The sequence below is a fragment of the Chionomys nivalis genome, chromosome 19 (assembly GCF_950005125.1).
Source record: "Chionomys nivalis chromosome 19, mChiNiv1.1, whole genome shotgun sequence".
NCBI lineage: Eukaryota > Metazoa > Chordata > Mammalia > Rodentia > Cricetidae > Chionomys > Chionomys nivalis.
This window is the reverse complement of record NC_080104.1, coordinates 15,704,907-15,730,107: the sequence shown is the minus strand read 5'-3', so window position 1 is coordinate 15,730,107 and position 25,201 is coordinate 15,704,907. Positions and strand designations below refer to the sequence as shown.

General features: G+C 38.9%; 1 protein-coding gene across 2 annotated transcripts in view; it reads left to right on the top strand.

The window, feature by feature from the left end:
- The window catches only part of Ptchd4 (patched domain containing 4), a 183,931-nt gene that overhangs the window by 156,521 nt on the left and 2,209 nt on the right, over positions 1–25,201 (top strand). The gene's annotated exons all lie outside the window — the stretch shown is intronic.

The following is a 25,201-nucleotide window of genomic DNA, read 5'->3' as shown; positions in this document are numbered from 1 at the left end:
GATGAATATGTTTCTTCCTTGACAATTTGGAACAAAGATAAACAAGTGTTTTCTCATATTCTCGGGTGTGCAGAGCTTACCTATGAGCAAAGGAAATTGGCTCAAGACATATTTACAATGTCCCATAAGAGGAAAAAGGAATAAAAAGAAAGATTAGAATTTGAATTTGCTTCTGTGGAATCAAAAGAAAATTAATTAGTAGTTTTTAAATTGGCTTCTTTAAAAGAGAAAGGGAACCCTTAATCAATCATCAAACTCATCACTAGTATCTGCCATTTTTGTTGTTAAAAATTATTTTATTTTTATTCATGTATAGGAATGTGTGTGTGTGTGTGTGTGTGTGTGTGTGTGTGTGTGTGTGTGTGTGTAGTTGCTCACTGAAGCCAGGAGAGGGCATCAGATCTCCTGGGTTTGCACTTAGCTGAGTGCTGAGAAGACAAAACTCCATTCCTCAGCAAGTGCAGAAAGTGCTGTGAGCCTCTGGGCTCTCCTTCCTGCCCTGGCCATGGCTCTTTCAACCTGCAGCTTCATCCCTGAGTTTAGAATCACTTATATCACTCACCTCTACACGACCTGAAGGGTCTTGTTTATTAACGGCCAAGACTTGTGCCCTGGGATTAATGTGTCTTTAAAATGTTTGAAATGCTTATTTCTTCCTTAAGTCGATGTCTCCTGCTACCCAGACTATACATCTCTCAAAGTAGAAACAACAGAACCCCCTTCCCTGTAAACATTCAGAACATGAATCACGCTGAGTAAATGCCGGTTCAACTTGATACTTCTTTTTGAAAATTTGTGCTCATCAAGCATGGAAATGAGAGGGTTGCATTTTCACAGTGCTTAAAAGAGAACTTGCGTGCAGCCCGTGCAGAGGACCGTGAGGACACTACTCTGTTGTTCTTGTCCTAAGGTCACTGAACCCGTGTGTTACCGCTGTCCTCAGTTACCAATGAAAGTCAGGATAGAAAAACAACACCTACTCTAACTTCGGTGGCTCCTTGGGAAAACTGCCTTCTTGTTATTATTATTTATTGTTGTTGTTGTTATTATTAACTTTTGTGTGTGCACGAGTGAGCACATGTGCCAAGGTGAAGGTGTGGGGGTCAGAAAAGTTTCTGGAGTCTGATTCACTCTTTCTATGTGTTCCCCCTACTGAACTCACACCACCAAGCAGACATGGCAACGCTTTTGACCCACAGCCTTCTCATCACCTTCTTTGTGTTGAATACTTTAGCTAATTTATCTCAATCTAGTTTTGAAAGGGTAGAGAGAGAGAGATAAAGATGGTAGTGGGAAGGTGAGGAGAAATCAGATGAATTTTGAAAATTCTGAGGATCACTTTGCAAGAGTCCAAAAAAAAAAAAAAAAAGAGGAAGTGCGGTATGGTGTGGTCATCGCCATCTGTGAAATATCATTATGCCCAGGTCCTTCAGGCCTCGGTCCCTGTGCTTACTACACACATCTGCCACACAGCCTCTCTCCCTCTTCCCCACCTGACGCCTCTCGTGGGAAAGCTAAATTGGTTTAAATCATGTGGGAGTATTATAAACACTGTTTAGTGATGAGAATAAATTGGTTCAAATCACATAGGTACTTCGCTAAGTGCTGGCTGATGAGGAAGTTTGGATGTGCTGTAATTTATAAACAAAATGAAGGAGGTTGTCTGGAACATTAGAGTTTCTATGTTTAAGATCTTTGAAGTGAAAGGGAAGACTTTAAATTTTTTATCCTTATTTAACTTTTTGTGTATGATAGGTTGTGCCTGTCTGTGTGTCTGTCTGTACACCACATGCGTGCCTGGTGCCCACAGAGGCCAGAGAGGGCATCAGATCCTCTGGATATGGAGTTGCAGATGGTTGTGAGTCACCTGCTTATGTGGGTGCTGGGAATGGAAGCAAGGTCATCACTCTTAACCACTCAGCCTTCTTTCCATCCCAAGGAGAAGACTTTTTTTTTATTAATTAATTAATTTAATTATTAAAGATTTCTGCCTCTTCCCTGCCACCACCTCCCATTCCCCCCTCCCCCAATCAATTCTTCCTCCCTCCTCAGCCCAAAGAGCAAGCAGGTTTCCCTGCCCTGTGGGAGGTCCAAGGACCACCCACCTCCATCCAGGTCTATTAAGGTGAGCATCCAAACTACCTGGGCTCCCACAAAGCCATTACATGCAATAGGATCAAGAACCCATTACCATCGTTCTTCAGTTCTCAGTAGTCCTCATTGTCCACTATGTTCAGCGAGACCGGTTTTGTCCCATGCTTTTTCAGACCCCAGCCAGCTGGCCTTGGTGAGTTCCCGATAGAACATCCCCATTGCCTCAGTGTGTGGGTGCACCCCTCGCGGTCCTGAGTTCCTTGCTCGTGCTCTCTCTCCTTCTGCTCCTCCTTTGGATCGTGAGACTTCAGTCCAGTGCTCCAATGTTGGTCTCTGTCTCTGTCTTCTTTCAGCACTGATGAAGGTTAATATTCAGGAGGATGCTTATATGTTTTTCTTTGGGTTCACCTTCTTATTTAGCTTCTCTAGAATCACGAATTATAGTCTCAATGTCCTTTATTTATGGCTAGAAACCAAATATGAGTGAGTACATCCCATGTTCCTCTTTTTGGGTATGGCTTAACTCACTCAGGATAGTGTTTTCTATTTCCGTCCATTTGTATGCAAAATTCAAGAAGTCATTGTTTTTTACTGCTGAGTAGTACTCTAATATGTATATATTCCACACTTTCTTCATCCATTCTTCCATTGAAGGGCATCTAGGTTGTTTCCAGGTTCTGGCTATTACAAATAATGCTGCTATGAACATAGTTGAGCATATACTTTTGTTGTATGTTAGGGCATCTCTTGGGTATATTCCCAAGAGTGGTATTGCTGGGTTCAGGGGTAGGGTCCAGGGGTAGGCTGAACCCGACTTTCCTGAGAAACCGCCACACTGCTTTCCAAAGTGGTTGCACAAGTTTGCATTCCCACCAGCAATGGATGAGTGTGCCCCTTTCTCCACAACCTCTCCAGCAGAGGCTATCATTGGTGTTTTTGATTTTAGCCATTCTGACAGGTGTAAGATGGTATCTTAATGTTGTCTTGATTTGCATTTCCTTGATTGCTAAGGAAGTTGAGCAAGATCTTAAGTGTCTTTTGGCCATTTGAAAGGAGAAGACTTTTAAACCATTCTATGAGAACAATGTTAGCAGGATGCCAAAACCAAACAAGACAACAGGAAAGAAAACTGCAGGCCAATACCACTTCTGCAAAAACTAAATGCTTCACCAAAGTACCAACCAAAAAAATCCAGCAACATGGGAAAGTATTGTCTACTGTAACAAAGGGGCTTACGCTGTACGCAAAGGTATCCACCATGGATTATGTTAACATCTAAATTAATTAATACACCGTATCAGTAGAGTAAAGGCCAAATACACAGTACTCTCTCCACACAAACAAAAAGCATTGGACTATTTCAGCCACCATTTATGATTTACAAATGAAGCAAAATAAAAAGGCTACAAGCTAATAACAGAAGGGAACTCCTAGATCAGTGAGATGACTCAGCGTGATCCTGGCCCCTTCCACATCGTAGAAAGAGAAAACTAGCTCCCATAAGTCAAAGTGTTCTCTCTTCTGCATGTGACACACAGACACACACACAAACATGCACACACAGACACACACATACACACATACACACACAAGGAGACACACAGACACACAGAGACACATAGAGATATACACAGATACATACAGAGACACACACCCACACGCGTGTGTGCACATACACACACACTAAATGAATGAATGAGTAAGTAAATAAATGTAATAAAAAGTTCAGAGAATTTCTGGGCTTCAAGGAAACGTATCTTTAAGAAAACCATGAAAGCCAGACATCCTTACAGACGGCAGGAAAGACTGACTGTCGCTCCCTGAAGGTCAAGCCAGAGCACAGATGGGTGTTCATTGAGTCCAGCCACAGGCTTCTTAAATTTTTTCTACATATGAACCTTTTTCACCCACAAAACTTTCTGGTAATTCTTGGTGCAGAGAGATACACAAAAAATGTACAAGTCAGACATTTACTAACATAAATACCTTAAAGAAATTTGTTTTAAAATAATTTGCTTGTGTATAGCTTATATGATTTATGAAAGACAAAAGCAAATTTACAACTAATGATGTAGACATGATTTTTAAAACAAATTTGATTGTTTGGGTTTTTTATCCTAAAAGACACAGCACCTCTTCAATTTATCAGAATTGATCGATGTCTTGATTTTGTATTCAATTTTGAAAATGTCAGCTTTCATAAATGCATAGTAAAAATGGAAAAAAAATGTTTAGGGTCATTTCAGAAATTCTGGTTTAATCCTAATCAAAGATTCATTTAACAACTTTGTATGAAAATCAAGTTGTCAAATTAACAACTCAAACAGTAATCTTAAAATTCGAGCATTATTTCCTAAAAAATGAGATTATAATTTAATTACATTTATCCCTTCCCTTTCCTCCCTCCAAACCTTCTTACCTACTCCTCCCCCATTTTCTCTAAATTCATGGCCTCATTTTTCACTAACTGTTATGGCATGCATATATGTACATGTATGCACATTTATGTTTAAAAAGATAATGTTACTTCTAAGCATGTTTTTCAGGAGCGCAGGAGAAGTGGTCTTCTACAGGGAAAAGCACACCAATGGGTTGTCCAGCCCAAAATGGCCAGCCCTATAAACATACATATAGACAAACTAAGCATTTCAACAGAGCAAAATCCAGAGACTCCTTGAATATTTATATGCTGAGGAATAAGGGGAGTGCAATGCTCAAAGTCTTGGTTTTTTATGATTAAATTATTTTTTTCTGCAAGAATATAAATACAAGCACTAACACTCCAAACATCCAGAGTTGACTTGTTTTAAGCAGCATTTATCAGCACTGCCTGCAGGCATGTGCACCACAAACCCAAACATATTTTGTGTTGTGTTCAGAACTGAGGTTGTGACGAAGTTTTGTGATGCAGCCTGGGGAAGGTATGCTACAATCATCTCAACCCGTTGCACCGCTCTTAGCAAGTTTATTCTTGCAGATTTTGTTGTTTAATGTTGTCTTATCTTTTCATCCTTGCACGTTCAAAAACATTTCATTTTTATCAAATTTTACAGAACCCCCATATACAGTTAACCTTATGGAGGGTCCTGCAGGACCTAGACAGGGTCATTAGTCAAGAAAATAAACTAAAGGGTATCCAAATCCAAAGGATGAATTTAAACTATTATGTGACTGTGACATGACTTTTGCAGAAAATTTTTGAAGAATACTCTGAAAGGACATTAGAACATGTCTGAAAAGACATGTGTGTTGCTCTCAAGATACAATATCAGTACACTGAGATGTGTTTCATATGATAACAATAAACAATGCCAAAATGAGGTTAAGAAAATAGTTGCACGGTCTACAAGAGCTAGTTCCAGGACAGGCTCCAAAACCACAGAGAAACCCTGTCTCAAAAAAAAAAGAAAGAAAGAAAGAAAGAAAGAAAGAAAGAAAGAAAGAAAGAAAGAAAGAAAGAAAGAGAGAAAATAGTTGCACATATTGTGGCATTAAAGAGAATAAAATCTGCTGGGATAAATTCACAAAAAGAAGCATACCACTTCTACTCTAAAAACTAAAACAAAACAAAAATTAACAAGCAAAAACTCTGCTGAATAAAACTAAAATATGAATAAGTAGAAAGGATGCTTTATGTTTATAGACTAGAAGACGATGCTACCAGTAATGGTACTTGATCTCTGAATTCTGTGCAGTTCTTGTTGAGGAACTGAAAATCATCTTAAATTCCATATAGAAAGGCGAGTGTCTCTGGCTAGTTGAATCAATATTGAGTAAAAGAAAAAAGTTAGAAAAATTGTGCTTTCAGATTTCAAATTTTACTACAGAATTAAGGTAACAGGAACTGGAAGAATTGCTCAGTAGTTAGAGTCTGTGATGCTCTCCCAGTGGAGCTGAGTTTGATTCCTAGCACACAAGTTAGGTGCTCCCAGCTACCTGATTACACCTCCAGGGGACTCTGCCCTTTCTAGCCTTCTCAGTCACACATACACATACGTACGCCTTGACCTAGGCTTCTTCTCTGTTGCTGTGTATCACAGCACCAACCAAGACAAACTCATGAAAAAAAGAACTTATTGCATCTTACAGGTTACACTTCCTCACAAAGAGATGCCAATGCAGGAACTCAAGGCAAAGGCTTACATTCCACAAAGGAAGGCTACTTACTGGCTTGACTTGCTCACAGACTCACATTTAGCTACCTTTCTTTTTTCTCTTCTTCTTTTTTTTTATTAATTTTATTGAGCTATACATTTTTCTCTACTCCCCTTCCTTCCTCTCTTCTTTCCTTCAACCCTCTCCCATGGTCCTCATGCTCCCAATTTACTCCGGAGATCTTGTCTTTTTCTACTTCCCATGTAGATTAGATCCATGTATGTCTCTCTTAGAATCTTCATTGTAGTCTAAGTTCTCTGGGATTGTGAATTGTAGGCTGATTTTCTTTGCTTTATATCTAAAAGCCACTTATCAGTGAGTACATATGATAATTGTCTTTCTGGGTCTGGGTTACCTCACTCAATATGATGTTTTCAAGCTCTATCCATTTGCCTGCAAATTTCAAGATGTCATTATTTTTTCTGCTGTGTAGTACTCCATTATATAAATAGACCACATTTTCCTTATCCATTCTTCGGGCGAGGGCCACTTAGGTTGTTTCCAGGTTCTGGCTATAACAAACAATGCTGCTATGTCTTTGTGGTATGATTGAGCATCTTTTGGGTCTACACCCAAAAGTGATATTGCTGAGTCTTGAGGAAGATTGTTTCCTAATTTTCAGAGAAATCGCCATACTGATATCTCAATGGTTGTACCAATTTGCACTCCCACCAGCAATGGAGGAGTATTCCCTTTATCCCACATCCTCTCCAGCATAAGTTGTCATCAGTGATTTTGATATTGGCCATTCTTACAGGTGTAAGATGGAATGCAAATGTTTTAATTTGCATTTTTTGATGGCTAAGGATGTTGAGCATTTCCTTAAGTGTCTTTCAGCCATTTTAGATTCCTCTGCTGAGAGATCTCTGTTTATATCTGTACTCTATTTTTATTGGATTATTTGTTCTTTTGATGACCAATTTCTTGAATTTTTGTATATTTTGGAGATAAATCCTCTGTCAGATGTGGTGTTGGTAAAGATATTTTCCCATTCTGAAGGCTGCCATTTTATCTTGTTGACTATGTCCTTTGCTTTACAGAAGCTTTTCAGTTTCAGGAGGTCCCATTTATTGTTTTTCTCAGTGTCTGTGCTACTGAGGTTATATTTAAGAAATGGTCTCCTATGCCAATGCGTTCAAGTGTACTTCCCACTTTCTCTTCTATGAGGTTCAGTGTGGCTGGCTTTATGTTGAGGTCTTTGATCCATTTGTTTTTGTTTTTTTGTTTGTTTGTTTGTTTTGTTTTGTTTTGTTTTGTTTTGGTTTTGGTTTTTCAAGACAGGGTTTCTCTGTGGCTTTGGAGCCTGTCCTGGGACTAGCTCTGTAGACCAGGCTGGTCTCGAACTCACAGAGATCCGCCTGCCTCTGCCTCCCGAGTGCTGGGATGAAAGGCGTGCACCACCATTGCCTGGCTGATCCATTTGGACTTGAGTTTTGTGCATGGTGATAGATATGGATATATTTTCAATCTTCTACATGTTGATATCCAGTTATGCCAGAACCATTTGTTAAATATGCTTTCTTTTTTTTCATTTTATATTTCTTGCTTCTTTACCTTCCTTACATAAGCCCAGGTCTACCTGCCTAAGGATGGCACCACCCATAGTAAGCTGGGACCTCCTACATCAAATAGTTATTAATAAAATAACTCAAAATCATGCCCACAGACCAGTCTGATGGAATAAACTCCTCAGATGAAGTTCCCTCTTGTCAAATGTGTCACGATGATAGCCATAATGAGTCATCTCAACTCTACGCATACACATAATTACAAAGGAAACTAAATATTTAAAAATGAATGCTGCAAATTTTGGTCACTGAAACATGATGGTACTGACACAAAGACAGATATATAAATCAATGGAATGGAAAGAAGACTTGGGTATAAAATCTTTACATATAGAGTCAATTGACTTTGACAAAAATTTAAAAATTATAGGCTCAATGTCCTTTATTTATGGCTAGAAACCAAATATGAGTGAGTACATCCCCTGCTCCTCTTTTTGGGTCTGGCTCACCTCACTCAGGATAGTGTTTTCTATTTCCATCCATTTGCATGCAAAATTCAGGAAGTCATTGCTTTTTACTGCTGAGTAGTACTCTAATATGTATATATTCCACACTTTCTTCATCCATTCTTCCATTGAAGGGCGTCTAGGTTGTTTCCAGGTTCTGCCTATTACAAACAGTGCTGCTATGATGGGTTTTTGATCCTACTGCACATACTGGCTTTGTGGGAGCCTAGGCAGTTTGGATGCTCACCTTACTAGACCTGGATGGAGGTGGGTGGTCCTTGGACTTCCCACAGGGCAGGGAACCCTGATTGCTCTTAGGGCTGACCAGGGAGGAGGACTTGATCGGGGGAGGGGGAGGGAAGTGGGAGGCAGTGGCAGGGAGGAGGCAGAAATCTTTAATAAATAAATAAATAGAAAAAAATTTAAAAATTAAACATAAACAATCCAATTTGGAAAAGTAGTCCTTTCAACCAACCAACATTGCTGAAACAACTGGATAACCACATTAAAAAGAAAAACTAAATTGGCCCTCTTGTTCAAACTCAAAAATAAAGCATTAAAATAAACTGAAATATTGAACATGATGATGCACACCTGTAATCCCAACCATTGGGAAGTAAAGGCAGGAGGATTGCTGCAAGATCAAGGGCAGCCTAATCTATATAGCGAGTTCCAGACTATCCAGGACTCCATAGCAAGACCTTGTCTCAAAACCCAAAATCCTGGTATTGACCAACATGTAAGAGCTAATACCATAAAACCAGTGGAGCAGAAAAAGAACAACTCATAATGACATTAGCTGTGCCAAGTATTCTTAGAATCCTACAAAGAAAGAAAAAATGAGCAAATTGTATTTATCAAAGTCAAAAATTTTACATTTCAAAAGTTACGAGCCACCAAAATTAGAGAACATAGTTGCAGATCATATATATACTCAGATATTAATGTGAGAACATATTCGCAGATGCTAGGCTATGGTTTAACCTGGAGCGGTTTTATAGTTCAATGGTAGAGTGTCTACTTAGTGTATGCAAGACCCTTAGCTTAATCTCTAGAAAACAGATGACAGACCACAAACAGACTATCTAGGCTATTAAAAAATTACAACATAATAATAAAAAGACAAATAATTCAGGGTCAACAGTGGGAAATGAACTCAAATTGGCTTTTTGTGCTTGACAATTTACCCATAAACTATTCTATCAGCTCGAGACTCCATGAATACTTCACCAACAACACTCCTGGGTTCTAGTGGGAAAACAAATCAGGACAGTCTCAGATGACAACAAATAGAATATTATGTGGGTGTCATCTGGGTTACAGTGAAGCCAGAACCTGGTGGACCTGAATAAGGCACTAAGCTCCAACGCCTAAAATATGGGATGTGGCAGAAAAGTTAGCACACAAGCATTCAGTTGCAAACAAATATTGGCAACTTTAAGGTGATTGATTTCTATTCTAAATATGGAAGAATATTCCAAACTTCAGATAGTACTGGGTCATGACATACCATTTGGGAGGATATAAAATACATACATATACATGAGGGAAGACTGAAAGTATTCTCAGATTGTGCCATGATTTTATATGGCAAGTTCTTAGTTGTTACTTGTCCGTTCATTGGCTGGTTGCTTTGAGAGGTGATCTGTTTTATTGGAGACTCTCATGGCAGCATGCAGAAGGAATCTCAGAAAGGCTCAAAGAGAAATAAATGTGATAAACTGCTGTTGTACAGTTGATAGCACTCAGAAGCACTCTGCTGTTTTCTAGGTTCCGTGTATTGTTTTCAATCAATTATAGGTGAAAATGTGGACTGGGTTTAGTCTATCCTTTAACTGCTGAAAGCCCTGGAGTTCACACATGTTTGTAGCAATCTTTGATCCCTTTCCCAAACTATCTTGTGGTCATGTGGTTAAGGTCATCCTTCCCCGAGGTCCAGTTTGCTGTCTTATAGGATGGGATGGCAACCCTGGCATGGTTTCCTTCTGACTCTTTATTATACTGTTTTGAATGAATCTCTCCCTAATATGAATGAATAGGACAGAGTCTGTGAGGATTATCAAAACAGAAAGAATAAATAATATTTACCACAGGAAAATCTAGGTGGAGTTGTAGTGGGGTGGCTATTCTCAAAATACATCGTACGTGTGCCTGCAATTCTTTAAAAATAAATAAAAATATTATGTGTTTTTAAAAATGTTCACTCTGAGAGCTTGATAATTATTTTTATGTATTAATATAATTAACTATCATGTCTGTGGATATGTTCAAGACCTGATGTCAAAAGTATACATTAGTGCCCTGGGAACATACAGCTAACACCTCCCAAATGAATACTGACCCGTCAATAAAAATGCTGGCTAGCATGAACTGAGCAGTTGATTACAATGTACAAAGGGCAGTAACAAAGGTATTATGTGACTCCTATCAATTATTCTCATCAGTACCGCAAGACAGAAGCTTGAATCTGTTTCTGAACATGAAAAAAACTAAACATATGGTAGCTTCTTGTGGAAGGCTATCAAGTGAGGAGTAAATACAGCTGGGGCTGGAATCCGGGTTTAAACACTCCGATTTGAACTTGATGCCCCTTTCCACACTGCTCTCTGCCCCCACCTCTTATTTCCATCCTCTACCTTTGGCAATTAGCATGGAATACTTTCTCACACATCCTCTGCCTCCAAACTCCCATTGCAACAAGGCCAGGGTAATCAGTGGACTTAGCTGCAGACCATGGCGGCAGACTTCAGAAAACTGTGCTGAGAAAGGGCCTTCTTTCAACGGACAAAGAAACCTGCACTTGTCAGAGGCACACCAGATGTCAATACTCCACCATTTTAAAGGACCTGCTGAACCCACAGGCTGTATTCTAGGAGTAAGGCTGGTTTGCTCTGGGAGAAAAAAAAAAAAAAAAAAAAAAGCTCAAAATCCGAAAAGTTCCCTTTAGGCTTGCCTCCTGCCAGAGAGTAGTTCTTTGCACTTTTTCTGCATAGTCGTACACGTGGAAATACCTAAATAGTTGAATTCAGCCAACTAAAACCCATTGTTTATCATTATTTCCCCCCACAACTAACTTCTAAAGACAAAAATAATCTAAACAGAAAAACATGTAAACCTCCTCTAGGCCTGGTTCAAATACAACATTCTGCCTTTGGAAATCAGCACCAAGCATTTTTGTTTTTTTTTTTTTTTTCTTTAATTTTTGTATTTATTCTCCATCCTGATTGACATTTCCCCTCCCTCTTTTCCTCCCACTCCCTCCTCTCACCTCGTCTCCTGCCCTCCAACCCTTTTCTCCTCCATTTCAGTTCAGAAAGGGACAGGTCTCCCATAACAATCAATAAAACATGGTATGTTAAGGCGTAGTAAGATTAGACGCCTCACCTTGTGTTTAGGCTGGGTAAGGCAACCAGGTATCGGGAACAGGGTCCCAAGAGCCAGTCAAAGCATTAGGGATAGCCCCTGCTTCCATTGTTAGACAAGTCCCACAAAAAGACCAAGCTATACAACTGTCCCATATCTGTAGAGGGCCTAGGTTGATCCCATGCAGGCTCCCGGGTTGTTGGTTCAGACTCTTTGAGTTCTGATGAGCCCAGGTTAGTTGTTTCTGTGGGTTTTCTTGTGATGCCCCTGACCCTTCTGGTTCCTACAATCCTTCCTTCCTTGCTCCAGCAGAATTCCCCCTGCTCAGCGTAATGTTTGACTGTGGGTCTCTGCATTTGTTTCAATCAGTTGCTGGATTAAGGCTCTCTGATGGCAATTGGGGAAGTCACCAGTCTGATCACAGGTTATATATCCTCTATTGATAGGAGCCTTAGCTGGGGTTATTCTTATAGATTCATAGGCGTTTCCCTTGCATAGGGTTCCTACCTGACCCCCAAAAGCATGCCTCCTTCCAGCAATCTCCTTCAGTGCTCTCCCTATCCACCCACCCCCAGAACCAAGTATTTTCTGACACATCTATTAATAAACTCCCTTTGCAGTAAGTGTGGCTAAGAAGTCGGCTTGAGGACAGACCTCAAGAAGCCGGCAGAATGAGAGCCTTGCTGGTGAAAGGGAAGCTTGCCCTTGGCTGAGATGCACCCAGCGACTCCCACAGGTCACACCTTTATCAGTAACAGCTAACATTCTGAAGAACACTATGTGCCAGGTAAATTTGTACTATCCGAGTCTTGGGTAACACTCCTCCTAACGCACCAACCTTTCAAAGGTCACTGCTCTTCTCTGTCTTTACAGCTTAGCAAAGAGAACCACAAAATAGCCTGCTTGCCCAAGGCTGCACATTTGAGTGATCACAGTGAGGGAACTTAAATGGACAAAGCCCTGTGGTAAACCCCCAAATTCTGTTACCTCCTGATTGTTGGTGCACGGAAAAGTGGCGACTCCTCTGTGGATTGCTTTCCTTTTCCTAGAGATGGATACGAAAGGAGAGGACATGGGTCTACTGTACTTTAGAAAGATCTTCTCCAATAAAGTTAATTCATGCATGAAAGGAAAACCTAAAGGAAGTTCCAGTTCACTAGTTTAACGACCACTCAGATGACTTGAGGTACGTCAGGCATGAGCTTCCTGGTTAAATGAGTTTTCATGGGCAACAGGCCATACTGTTCAAAGGTGATTACCACGATATACTCTTTCTTCGTGAAGAAGAAATGTCATGAAACAAAACTAAACCGAAAAAAAAAAAAAAAACCACTCTGGAATTACCCCAACATGCTTGTCCTCGGAAGCACGATGCTTTTCGCAAACATGCATGGGCAACTCTGAATATTTTCTCTCTTGAGTAATATATAATAGAAACTGAGATGGTGCCTAATTTAAATTTGCCAAGTAATATTTCTTTCATTTCAAATGCATTTTCTAATGATTAGATCAGACACTTTTAAGCACTCTGTAGCTTTTGGTTTTACAGAAATCCTAAGTCATCACCCGTTTTACTCTTTAGAGAATAAAAAAAAAAAATCCCCATAGCCGGCAATTAATGAACTGTTAAATTCAGACATATGGATGTGCTATGATTTTTAAATGGAGCAAATAGCAGTTATTAAACTTCAGAGTGATGGCATTTTCTGTGCATTCTTAGTGGGAGGCACTCAGGAAATAACCTTCAAATGAATAACTTAAATTTTCTAATCAATTTCTGTACTTTAAATGTCATTAGCTCAATAAACGCTAGCACAACTTTAATTTTTCATTCATCTAAGTTCTTTCTTATTTCCTATGGAAAATGATCCTTAGCTCTGGGTCTTGGCTTTCTAAAATGCATGTCTTTGTTTAGCTTGAAAACCTCCAATCTGTCCCTCTTAAACACTGTATGTTTTTGAGTTGTCTGCCTCACCTTAAATTTCTCCATCCACCTTTTTTCCTAAAGCATTGAGTCTTTGGTTCCAGTTGACTCCCAGTATCCTCCCATAATAACGTCCATGTGATTGCCAGGTTCTTCTCCGATCTTCCCTTTTTTCATAGGCCCAGATTGCATTCTTTTTTTCAGTGAGAACAAACTGCAACATTTCTTCTCTGGTCAGCCCTGCCTCTTCCTTTTGGTACGCTTTAGATAGGTCAATAACCCTGGGCTTGCCTCTCACCGAATGTTCCTGGTCATAACTCCTATACTCAAAGAAATCAGCTTATAAAACAATAATAAATTTTAATATATTTCATTTCCTCAAAATAAGATTCATCACAAAGTATCAATGCACTCAAGCCAAAGACCACCAAATATACCAGGATAATTTTACAAGTTTAAATCTTCGGAAGATGGTACTGAGGAAAACCGGCCTCACTGCGGCATAGAGGCATTTGAGAAGGAAGGTGTTTGAATGGACTCAATTCATTATTTTTGCAAGTATTACAGGATTTGAACGAGTGCTCTAAGGAGTATAGTTTGTTACTGTTGAGAAGGGGAAGTCTCTGCTCAGTTATCTTCATAGTTCTTATGCTTGTGCCTAGGAATTGAGAACAGCAGAGCGGAGCTAAACTATGGTTGGTAAAGAATCAGCCCCCACTCTCATCCCTCTTCCTAGGGGACGTTTGGACCATTTCCTACTTTGGAAGTACTGTCTTGTTTGTATTTATTTGTGACTGTAGAAGGGATTTATTTGGCCTCAATCTATCAAGTCACAGAGCAGCCATGCTTGGTGCTGTTTTCTGAGGTTATCATCAACAGAACAACACTAAACCCAGCTGTGAGCACCAGGCCAGCTCATGGCAGAACGGAGTACCCAGCTGCCAGGCCTTCTGTTTTGCACTCATAAAACACTGTAAGTTTGTTTTGTACAACTTGGAAGGTATAGAGGTACTGGGAAGAAAGAAAGGTTCCATGACATGCTTCTTTAGCAGGTAGAACAGAGTTTTCATGGGTGCTGTTTTTTTGGGAAGAAAGCTGACATGAGAGTACCAGGCTCCCACCCAGCTCAGCTGTGACCATAGAGTTACCCATAACCAACACATGAATAAACCAACATGGTATCCTAGCTCCAAGGGTTTGGAACATTTCTGATGGCAAGCACCAGTGTCAGGACCAGCAAAATGGTTTTCCTTTAAGCACAGTGTTTAACAGGATCCGAACAATGTACACATAGGCCCTTCAAGGAAAGCTGCATTGCTTCCCATTTTACAGATGAGGAACTGCAACAAGAAGAGAAAAAAAGAATAGCAAGGTCATAAATGTAAGAAGTGGGAGATCTGGGACACAGTCGTTAGTCCACTGTGGACACTATGCAACTAATTACTACATTATATAATATTACCAGTCTAATAATTTAAATTTTACCAGTTTAAGTATGAAAGTACCTTTAGCTATTAATAATACATACATAAATGCAGTGTATGTATATGAAAAACACATATGTACACACTGTATCTTAGCAATGTTTATACAAATATAAGTAGTCCAAAATGATGAAATGTGAACTGTAGAATGAGACTGTTTTTCTCTTATATATTAATACATATAAAAATTAGATATATAGAAAACACACAACAATTTTGAAAACTACACAGGACTGTTAAGTTCCTTCTTTGTATTATTAAGGAGCTAACAAAATCCAGTAACCTCCCTTTACATGGCTAGAATGAGTATTGTTCAGATTTGCGCTGATTTCCTCTGCCCTCTGCGCTGTCATGACAATCTCACCGTGTATCATTCATGCTAGGACAATGACATTCCAAGAGAAATGTACTTCTACTACTTAAAGACAATGTCAAAAGAGACCGTCACTCAAAAGTCTCCAGGTAAAACCAGCACATGTCCCTGACCATGGCAGCTTGAAGAATGCCTGCCAAATTGCTTTCTACCTTATGTCTTCTGAGTTTATAGAAGCACCAAGAGCTTTAAAGCCCTGTACATCTTTTGTGAGCTGAGGAACCTCGTGAGAACTGATGATAACTTACTTACTCTAGATGACAGTTAATGAAAAATAGAAAAATATATATTGATTATCATCGTGAGGTGAGATACCACATTTTAGGTGACAGAACACCTAAAATGCCACCACTTATATCGAAGTGGTGTACAGTCCATTTCCCTTGGGTCTAGTTTGGTCTGCAATGGTTTGGTTTTTGGAGATACGGTCACATTCTGTAGCCCAAGAACTCACTGTAGAGCCCAGGATGGTGCCAAACTCATAGTGATCCTTCTGCCTCAGTCTCGGAAATGTCAGAAATGTTAGTGTGACACACAGTGCCCTGGGCTTTCCAATTGTATTTATAACTAAACAAAAAGCAACAAAGACGTTTCTTCATTTCAGATCCTATTTCCGGTCATAGTAACAAGTCAGCAAGATTAACGTATTATATGCTAATTTTCCAATTGGGACTCACTGGCATCTATCTCCAGCTCTACCACAAATCATTAGGCAAAAGTCAACAAGTGTCCAGTTTAGTAAATTCAGGCAAATCATTTCTACGTAATCCTGCACTGAATATAGGGCTGTTAGTTAATAATCAATAATAAACACTGCTTATTATTAAAGTAATTATATATAGTATTAATAACTCTATAGTTCAAAAATTCATAAAATATATAAATAATTATGTAAACAAAACATAACTAAACCAGTTTATATTAATTGAAATAATTTTTAATTTATATTAATTTATAATAACACAATTTTTTCGATGGAGATATGTTAAAAAAAGATGTCAATCCTGGTCAGTTCAGTTTCACAGACATTTTGTGAATGCTTACTATATTCTAAATAGTTTAGTATAACAATATAAAGGGTAAGTGCTTGCCCAAGATCATGAGACTAATCATCATTGAGCTCTTCCAGCTGAGTGGAATGGAAAGCCTATGATACTTGATAACACAGGACAGACTTGTAGCTGCCCAAGTGCAGTGATGTAAGCTAGAAAGTAGACCCCTGACTTAGCTGTTAAGGTTCTGCTGAAGCCCACATGAAGAACTGTACATGGGAGATAAAGGTAGAGGCACCTCTGTGAGCTTGAGGCCATCCTGATCTAGAGAGATAGTTCCAGGCCAGCCAGGCTATACCCAGAGGCTCTGTCTCTAATAAATAAATGAACAAACAAATAAATGAAATCACCAACTAAAAAAAAAAAAGGAAGAGTAAACATGGCCACATGTATTACCTAGCAAATGAAACGTAATTCAACATGCTAATGAATTATCTAAATTTTCTCAGCTGCTTAGCTATTTTAATTGGGATGTTATCCTTTTGTTCATCATTCACTGATTTATTTGAAGTCAGGATGTTGCAATACCAACCTCAACATAAAATAAAATACCATTTCCTATGTATGTTTAGAGGTGATTTTCTGCAAACTTAATTAATGAAAGAGTAGCTGCCATAGTTAGGTTTTCTATTGCTCTGGTAAAATATTTTGGCCAAAGCAAGCGTACAGGAAAGAGTTTATTACATCTTGCAACTTTCAGGTCATACTCCATGACTGAGGGAAGTCAGCGTGGAACTCAAGGCAGGAACCCAGAGGCAGGAGCTGAAGCAGAGACCATGAAGGAACCCAGCTTACCAACTAGCTACCCATGACTTACTTTGCCTGCTTTCTTTTACTAGCCAGGACCATGGGCCCAAGAGTGGTACCTCTCCCTTGTGAACTGCACCCACCACAATCAAGCATTATTCATCAAGACAGTACTTGATTACAGGTTAATCTATGGAGGAATTTTCTCAATTAAGTTTCCCTCATCCCAGTTAGGTATTGGTTTGTGTCAAGTTGAGAAAAACAAGTCCAGTAGCTACCAACACAGAAATAACCACTAAGGTCTTCCTAAAGCATGCTATAGCAAATTGCATTGTTTTCAACCTCTGTTTCTGCATCTCTGATGTAGGTGTAAAAAGTTTTCATACCCTGCTGAATGGTTTAAGAGGTCCTTTTATCCATATGTTGATTTGTAGTTGGTTGGTTGGTTGGTTGGTTGGTTTTGTTTTTTGAGACAGGGTTTCTCTGTGGAGCTTTGATGCCTGTCCTGGAACTAGCTCTTGCAAACTAGGCTGGCCTCAAACTCACAGAGATCCACCTGCCTCTGCCTCTGCCTCTGCCTCCAGAGTGATGGGATTAAAGGCATGCACCACCACACAGCATCAGTGAATAGTTTTTAAGAGGGAGGAACTTGTTTCTGCCTGAACTTGGTAAGCCAAACTTTGTTGGCTCCCCAAGGGAGGCTTTACCCCCCTGAGGAGTAGATGGGAGGATGGGATAGAGAAAGTTATGGGGAGCAAGAGAAGGAAAGGAGAGCTGGGGCTAGTATCTAAATTTTAAAATAATAAATAATATTGAAATATTTGCTTTAGTACTCTTTCACTAATATAGCCAAAAATAAGATCCAAGTTCTCAATTTTTCATATGTTCTATTGCAAATAGGAGAATTTGTTAAATTGTTGTCAGTTATTTGTACTAACAGAAAAATAAGTTTTATTATTGTGTGTTACTTCTATTTGTCTTCACTTAGAAAGAAGTGTCCACAACAATATTCCTAAGACTTTCAGGACATTCAATACATATGTATGTAAACACAAATCTGCTGTTTTCATTCATCTCCCTCCTCAAATTATTCTCCTATTTCTCTCCCACTCAACTCTAAGAGTGCTCTGGCTCTTCTTCCATAAAATGTTGTTAAAGGAAATGTCAGCCATTCAACAATGACCCAAGTGTGTTACTTCTTAAAGTATCCCAACATGCTTTTCAAATATGTACTAACATAATTCAAGAAAATCATGATCAAAGTTTGCCAGTATTAGATTTTTTACCTCTGTTTATTAATAATTTGCTATATGAACAAACTGATCTCTGATGAGAAGAAAGTAATCATAATTTTATGTACACATGCACACATATTGTCTTAGTTTTGTTTCCCGTTGCTATGCTAAACACCCTGACACAAGGAACTTTAAGAAGAAGAAAGGTAATTGGTCTACAGTTCCAAGTCATGGTCCATTGTTGTGGGGAAGTCAAGCCAGGAGCTTGAGGATGACGATCATATTACAGCCACAGTTAAGAGTGCAGAGAGAACAAATGAAAACTTGCTTGTGCTTACCTCAATTTCTCCACTCATAAAGTACAGGATCCCAAGCCTAGGCAATGCTGCCACCCACAGTGGGCAGGTCCTCCTACATCAATTATCATAATGAAGACAATCCCTCACAAGCCAACTTGACTTAGACAATTTCTCCTTGCAGCTTTCTTACCAGGTAAAGATCATATAAAGTCAACAACTCTCTCTCTCTCTCTCTCTCTCTCTCTCTCTCTCTCTCTCTCTCTCCCTCTCTCTCTCTCTCTCTCTCACACACACACACACACACTAAAACTGCACTACCTATGTTTTTTTAAGTAGTCAGAACCTTCATCAAAGTTGCTCCTAATTAACTATAGCCTTAGATAAGGATGCTGATTTTAATAGGAAAGTAAGACAGACCTACTACTACTCAGGACTGGAGTAGCAGAAAGAAATATTCAAAGTTCAGGTCATCATGTAACAAGGCAAGTCATATATTTTATTCATATATTTTCATCTGAGATAATAGTGTCTTGGTCTTAGGTAACATTTAAAATTTAAAGACATTCAGAGTAAGGGGAGAACATTAAGAAGTAAGGCATGGTCATATAAACAAAGAGAGGGTTGCAACTTCTTTTAAGATATGTAGCACAAGAGTAGGGACTAACTGAAACCAAATAAACAAAATTTACCAGGGTTTTTTTTACAAAAGGAAAATAAGGCAAACAGACAAATAACAGAAAAGAATGGGCTATTCATTGTTAACAAAGGTGCTAGACAGATCATCAGGTCAACAAGAAGAAATAATCTCAAGTCCTCATTTCACTTTTTCAAAACCCCAGTTTTATGTGGATAAATGGATAGGTTAGAGATATACTGATGGAAAATTTGTTAAAATAAATAATTATGAGACTAAGATAAATGCTCAAAACTGTTAAGAGTAGTTTTCTGTGTTACAGGATATAAAAAATTATAAACAATTATTGTTTCTTTTATAATTTTTCACTGGAAATGTATGTTATTTTGTGAACTGGAATGGGTGGTTAAGCAGGTATGTGTATAAATAATTTGCTTTTCTTTATGTTAAACCAGTAATTCTCAATTAAGGGCAGTTTTGTTCGTAGAGAGTATGTCTCCATGTATGGAGAAATATTTTATTACTATGACTGTGGGCATACTGTAGACTGGGTAGAAGAAAGGGACAAAGCTAGACTTCCTACAGTGTAGGTGACCTTCTCAAAAGTAAAGATTTACACAGACAAAGGTGCTAATAGTTTTAAGACTGGTAAATCCTGACATTAAACAAACAAAAGATTTACCAAGTGCTCATTCCTCCATGTAATAAGTTCTATTTACATTACTTAATATTTGTTTTAGAATTTGATAAAATGTGTTTTGATCATTTGACCACTCCCCCAGCTCTTTCCATGCTCACATCCCTCCTTTTCTTATCACCCAACGTTGTGTCCCTTTTTCCCTCATCATGGCCAATGTGTGTTACCGTGTGGTCCTCCCCTGGAGCATAGTCAACCCACCAAGGGCTATACTCTTAGGGAAAACTGACCCTTCCTCTCCTAGCCACCAACAATTGCCAATAACGCCTCAGCTAGGGCAAAAATTTGGAGTGGCTTGGGCTTGCACAGTTCTTGTGCATGCTCTCACATCTGCTGTGAGTTCATATGCACAGTTCATATCTGCCTATTGGTTTAAACAGTTTATTTTTAAACACAAAAATTGAATAAGCTCTTGAGCTATCATAAAGGTAGTTCACACATAAACATATATAGATGTCTTTATAATAATATATACTGTTTGTGTTTAAGATATATATCCAAGGGCTCAATATATTCAGGCTGTTTCCACTTATATTTCCTCAAGAATTTATGGTGCCGGGCAGTGGTGGCGCACGCCTTTAATCCCAGCACTCGGGAGGCAGAGGCAGGCAGATCTCTGTGAGTTCGAGGCCAGCCTGGTCTACAAGAGCTAGTTCCAGGACAGGAACCAAAAAGCTACAGAGAAACCCTGTCTCGAAAATCCTAAAGAAAAAAAAATTTATGGTATTTGACCTTTGACCACAAATCAATTTGACCTTTGACCTTTTCTTATCTTGATTATGTTTCTGCATCTCTATCTTTTACAGAAACATTAATGGTTTCATCATAGTGCCACTATTTTTTGCATGTATATATTCCTACTTTTAAAACAGGTATTTTAGAATATGTGATATCTCTTTCTCTCAGGATCATGCAAGTCAAAATGGACTGAATTGACTGACAAGTAGAGAAAGATTTTCTTGTTTGCCATTACATCTTGTGTGTTGGCTATTTAAAAGCCCTATGTAGGTATATATTGGTTTATATAGTATTAAACAATATGCAGCTCTTCTGGATAGAACTGATACTGGTGTAATGATATTTATATTAACTTGTAGAATTTATGATAATTAATTTATGATAAAAAATATGTTTGATGGCTTGCTTATAGTCAAGAATTCAGAGGTAAATGGGCTGGAGTGTAAGCCGGTCAGTAGAACATGCACAAAGAACTGGGTTTGATCTTTGGCCCTACTTAATGGTTTACAGAGTGAGTAACAGTACTAAAGAGGTGAGAAAAAACAGGCTTGGAATTCACAGTAATCCTTGGCTTTATAGATAATTCCAGCCAGGCTTTGTTGCATGAGACCCTGTCTCAAAAATAAAAGATGCTAATTGGTATTCTAGATGTTTCCAATGTCTAATATATTCCACATAAAAATAATATTTTCCAGAACAAAGTGACATGCAATTTGTTTCCCAACTTTGAATATGCAGCCTAACCAGAATAGAATTTATCCTGAGAAATTTTGTTCCATCACAAATGAGCTTGTGGCTGAGATCTTAAATGAATGGATAATTAGTCAGATAACATTTTAGAAAACCTAAAACTGTCTGTATACCTGGGACCATCCAAGACGGTTCTGTGACAAAGAGGACTGAGCTGACCTTGAACAGACTGATAAGAACAAGAAGCAAAGAGAGACACAGAAAAGAGGATGAACAAAACTGAGAAGGTGAGACTGGTCACAGCCATAATCATGAAGCCATTGCTGGGGCAGTCGATGAGTTTGGGCTGCTAAGAAGTGACCAAATTATGGGAGAATCAGAAGAGAGAATTTCATGGGAAAACCCTATAAAATACCTACACAATATCTACAAATAAGGTAAAACATGCCATGCCCAGAGACCACATTTTTATTCTCAATGAATATGTAAGCCTAAGAGGTTGCCCCATACATAGAGACCTTTGTACTACATAAAGCAAAACCTGCCCTATATAGGCTATTGAAAGCTCCATTAAAATGACCATTAGCAAAGGCAAGCCAAATTTATACTCAGCACCATGTGGTTTTCCATCCCTAGTGACTACAAAGAAAACTAATGTCCTCATTTCCAAAGAGAGGTGCTATAATTAAAGTCTTATTTCAATGACCCTAACCGTTATCATAATGGATTTCACTGTCAAAAGAGTAAGAGAGAAAGAATTCCTTTTGGTCAATGAGTTGTTTTTTATCAATATTTTTCTAACACCCATTGTTCTGCTTATGATTATATGTCAGAAGTAAGAGATAAGTTCCTCCAAAAATATCACTAGTCCTGCCTTCTACCAATCTGCAGTTTTGTAACCCTTCCTGCATGTTAAAATAACACCTTTCCTGACAGGAGACTCAGAAAAATCACTCTTTATGTTTGAGGTAAGACCTTTACTGTTTAATTCCCTTTAGTAGTTACCAATTAATTAAAATTAATAAAAGATCTCCAAAGAGTCAGTACGCTTTAAAAATTAAAGATTAGCCTTGTATATACTTAAATTATACACATTATCATCAAATGAATTTATGATCATGATTTGTTAGTTATCTATGAAAAGGGCTATAGATGCTCACTCTCCAGCAAAACATCACTGTTCTGGGAAGAGATTCAACAAATTCACCTAACAGACTCACAAGTGGCCTCAAGGGGAAGCTGACAGCTCTTCCAGGTGACCACATGATACCATGATGCTTTTTAGGATAGAACATGTTTTGGTTTTACAATTGGCTCCTTAGATGATTTCCACTTACACTGAATTGTCTAGCACAGTGTCGTATTGACACCATAGTTGAAAACCACCCTGAAAATAAGTCTGAGATAAAAAGAAAGAAGGAAATAAATTTTGTGGATCAAGCCACAAAATCTACCACCAATACAAACCCAGATGTGCTAAGACATAACAATTGCAACGTCTTCACTAAAGCACTGCTAACTGAATCGTGTGTGGAACTCTTAATTAACTCCAGTATCTAGGTAACATACCAGGTTTGTTGTCCTGATTTTTGTGAACTAGGTCACTCTGCATTCTTCAATGGCATCAATGTCTAGCACATTTCTTGGAGAACAATCCAAGCACAGCTTGTGACAGTTCACAGGAATAGTTCATGTTATGCTTACAACAGGAATAATAATCTATGAAGATTACCAACTACACAGAAAGTTACTAATGCTTATATTCTGGGTGATGATTGACAGGTCAGATTAAAGGAGTGGTGTGGAAAAGTGGGGAATTACAATTATAGTCTAATATCTTTGCTCTCACAGCTGCTTTCTTCTTTTGCTAGTAAGAAAGTAATTCTTTCTTAAAATCTCTCAGTTTCTTGAAAGTAACTGGACATAGTCAAGACCAAATATCAAATACCAGATTTTCTAGTAATAAGTGTTGACTAAATCATTTGCCCGTACACTCTTTTATACAATATATATCAGAGGGTACCCAGAAATTGGTTAGGAAGAAGTGTTTTTTCATGCACAGATATAAAAGATGTTTGTTCAGTCACAATTGAAATAAAACCTTCTGAATAAAAATAAAAGATTCAGAAGAATGATTTGCAGTCATCTCTAGACCTGGGGTCTTTTATGTGAACCAGGGAAGTTTTGTAGTTGCATCCAGTGTTAATTGATAAAAGTCCTGCGGCTGGAGAGGTAGCTCAGAGATAGTTCAGAGCATATAATACTCTTGCAGAAGAGTATTTGATTTGATTCATGATTTGGCTTGGTGCTGGTTTGATTCCCAGGACCCACATGACATGGCTCACAACCACCTCTAACTCTGGTTCCAGGGCATAATGTGCCTCTGTTCACCACAAACATATATGCACATACATAATGAATTTTTATTTATTTTACATTTTAATTCATAAAAGCGGTCTGGGAAGATGGCTCAGTGCCTGATGCTCAAGCAAGAGAACCAGAGTTCAACTCAGGTCCTCAACACCTACTTAAATGCCAGGTTGGCATGGCAACCCACTTATGATCTAGCATTGGAAGGTGGAAGCAGGATCCCCAGGACAAGCTGGTCAGTGAGGTCTGCCTCACTAGTGATCTCTGGGTTTAATTAATAGAGTAATTAATAGAGTATGCCTAAAACTAATAAGGCTGGAGAATTATCAGAACAATTCCTGACATTGTCCGTAAGCCTGCTCATGCACCAACACTCATATGCACATGCACTGGCACACATATGCACATGCACTGGCACACATATGCACATGCACTGTCATACATATGCTCATGCACCAACACTCATATGCACATGCACTGTCATACATATGCTCATGCACTGGCACACTCATATGCACATGCACCATCATATATATGCACATGCACTGGCACACATATACACATGCACTGTCATGCATATGTACATGCACCAGCACACATATACACATGCACTGGCACACATGTATACATGCACTGGCACTCATATACACATGCACTGTCATACATATGCACATGCACTGGCACACTCATATGTACATGCACCGTCATACATATGCACGTGCACTGGCACACATATACACATGCACTGGCACTCATATGCACATGCACTATCATACATATGTACATGCACTGGCACACTCATATGCACATGCACCATCATATATATGCACATGCACTGGCACACATATACACATGCACTGGCACTCATATGCACATGCACTATCATACATATGCACGTGCACTGGCATACATATACACATGCACTGGCACTCACATGCACATGCACTATCATACATATGCACATGCACTGGCACTCATATGCACATGCACTCTCATACATATGCACATGCACTGGCACACTCATATGCACATGCACTGTCATACATATGCACATGCACCGGCATACATATACACATGCACTGGTACTCATATGCACATGCACTATCATACATATGCACATGCACTGGCACTCATATGCACATGCACTATCATACATATGCACATGCACTGGCACACTCATATGCACATGCACTGGCACACATATGCACATGCACTGGCAGTCATACATATACACATGCACTGGCACACTCATATGCACATGCACCGTCATACATATGCACATGCACTGGCATACATATACACATGCTCTGGCACACACATGCACATGCACTG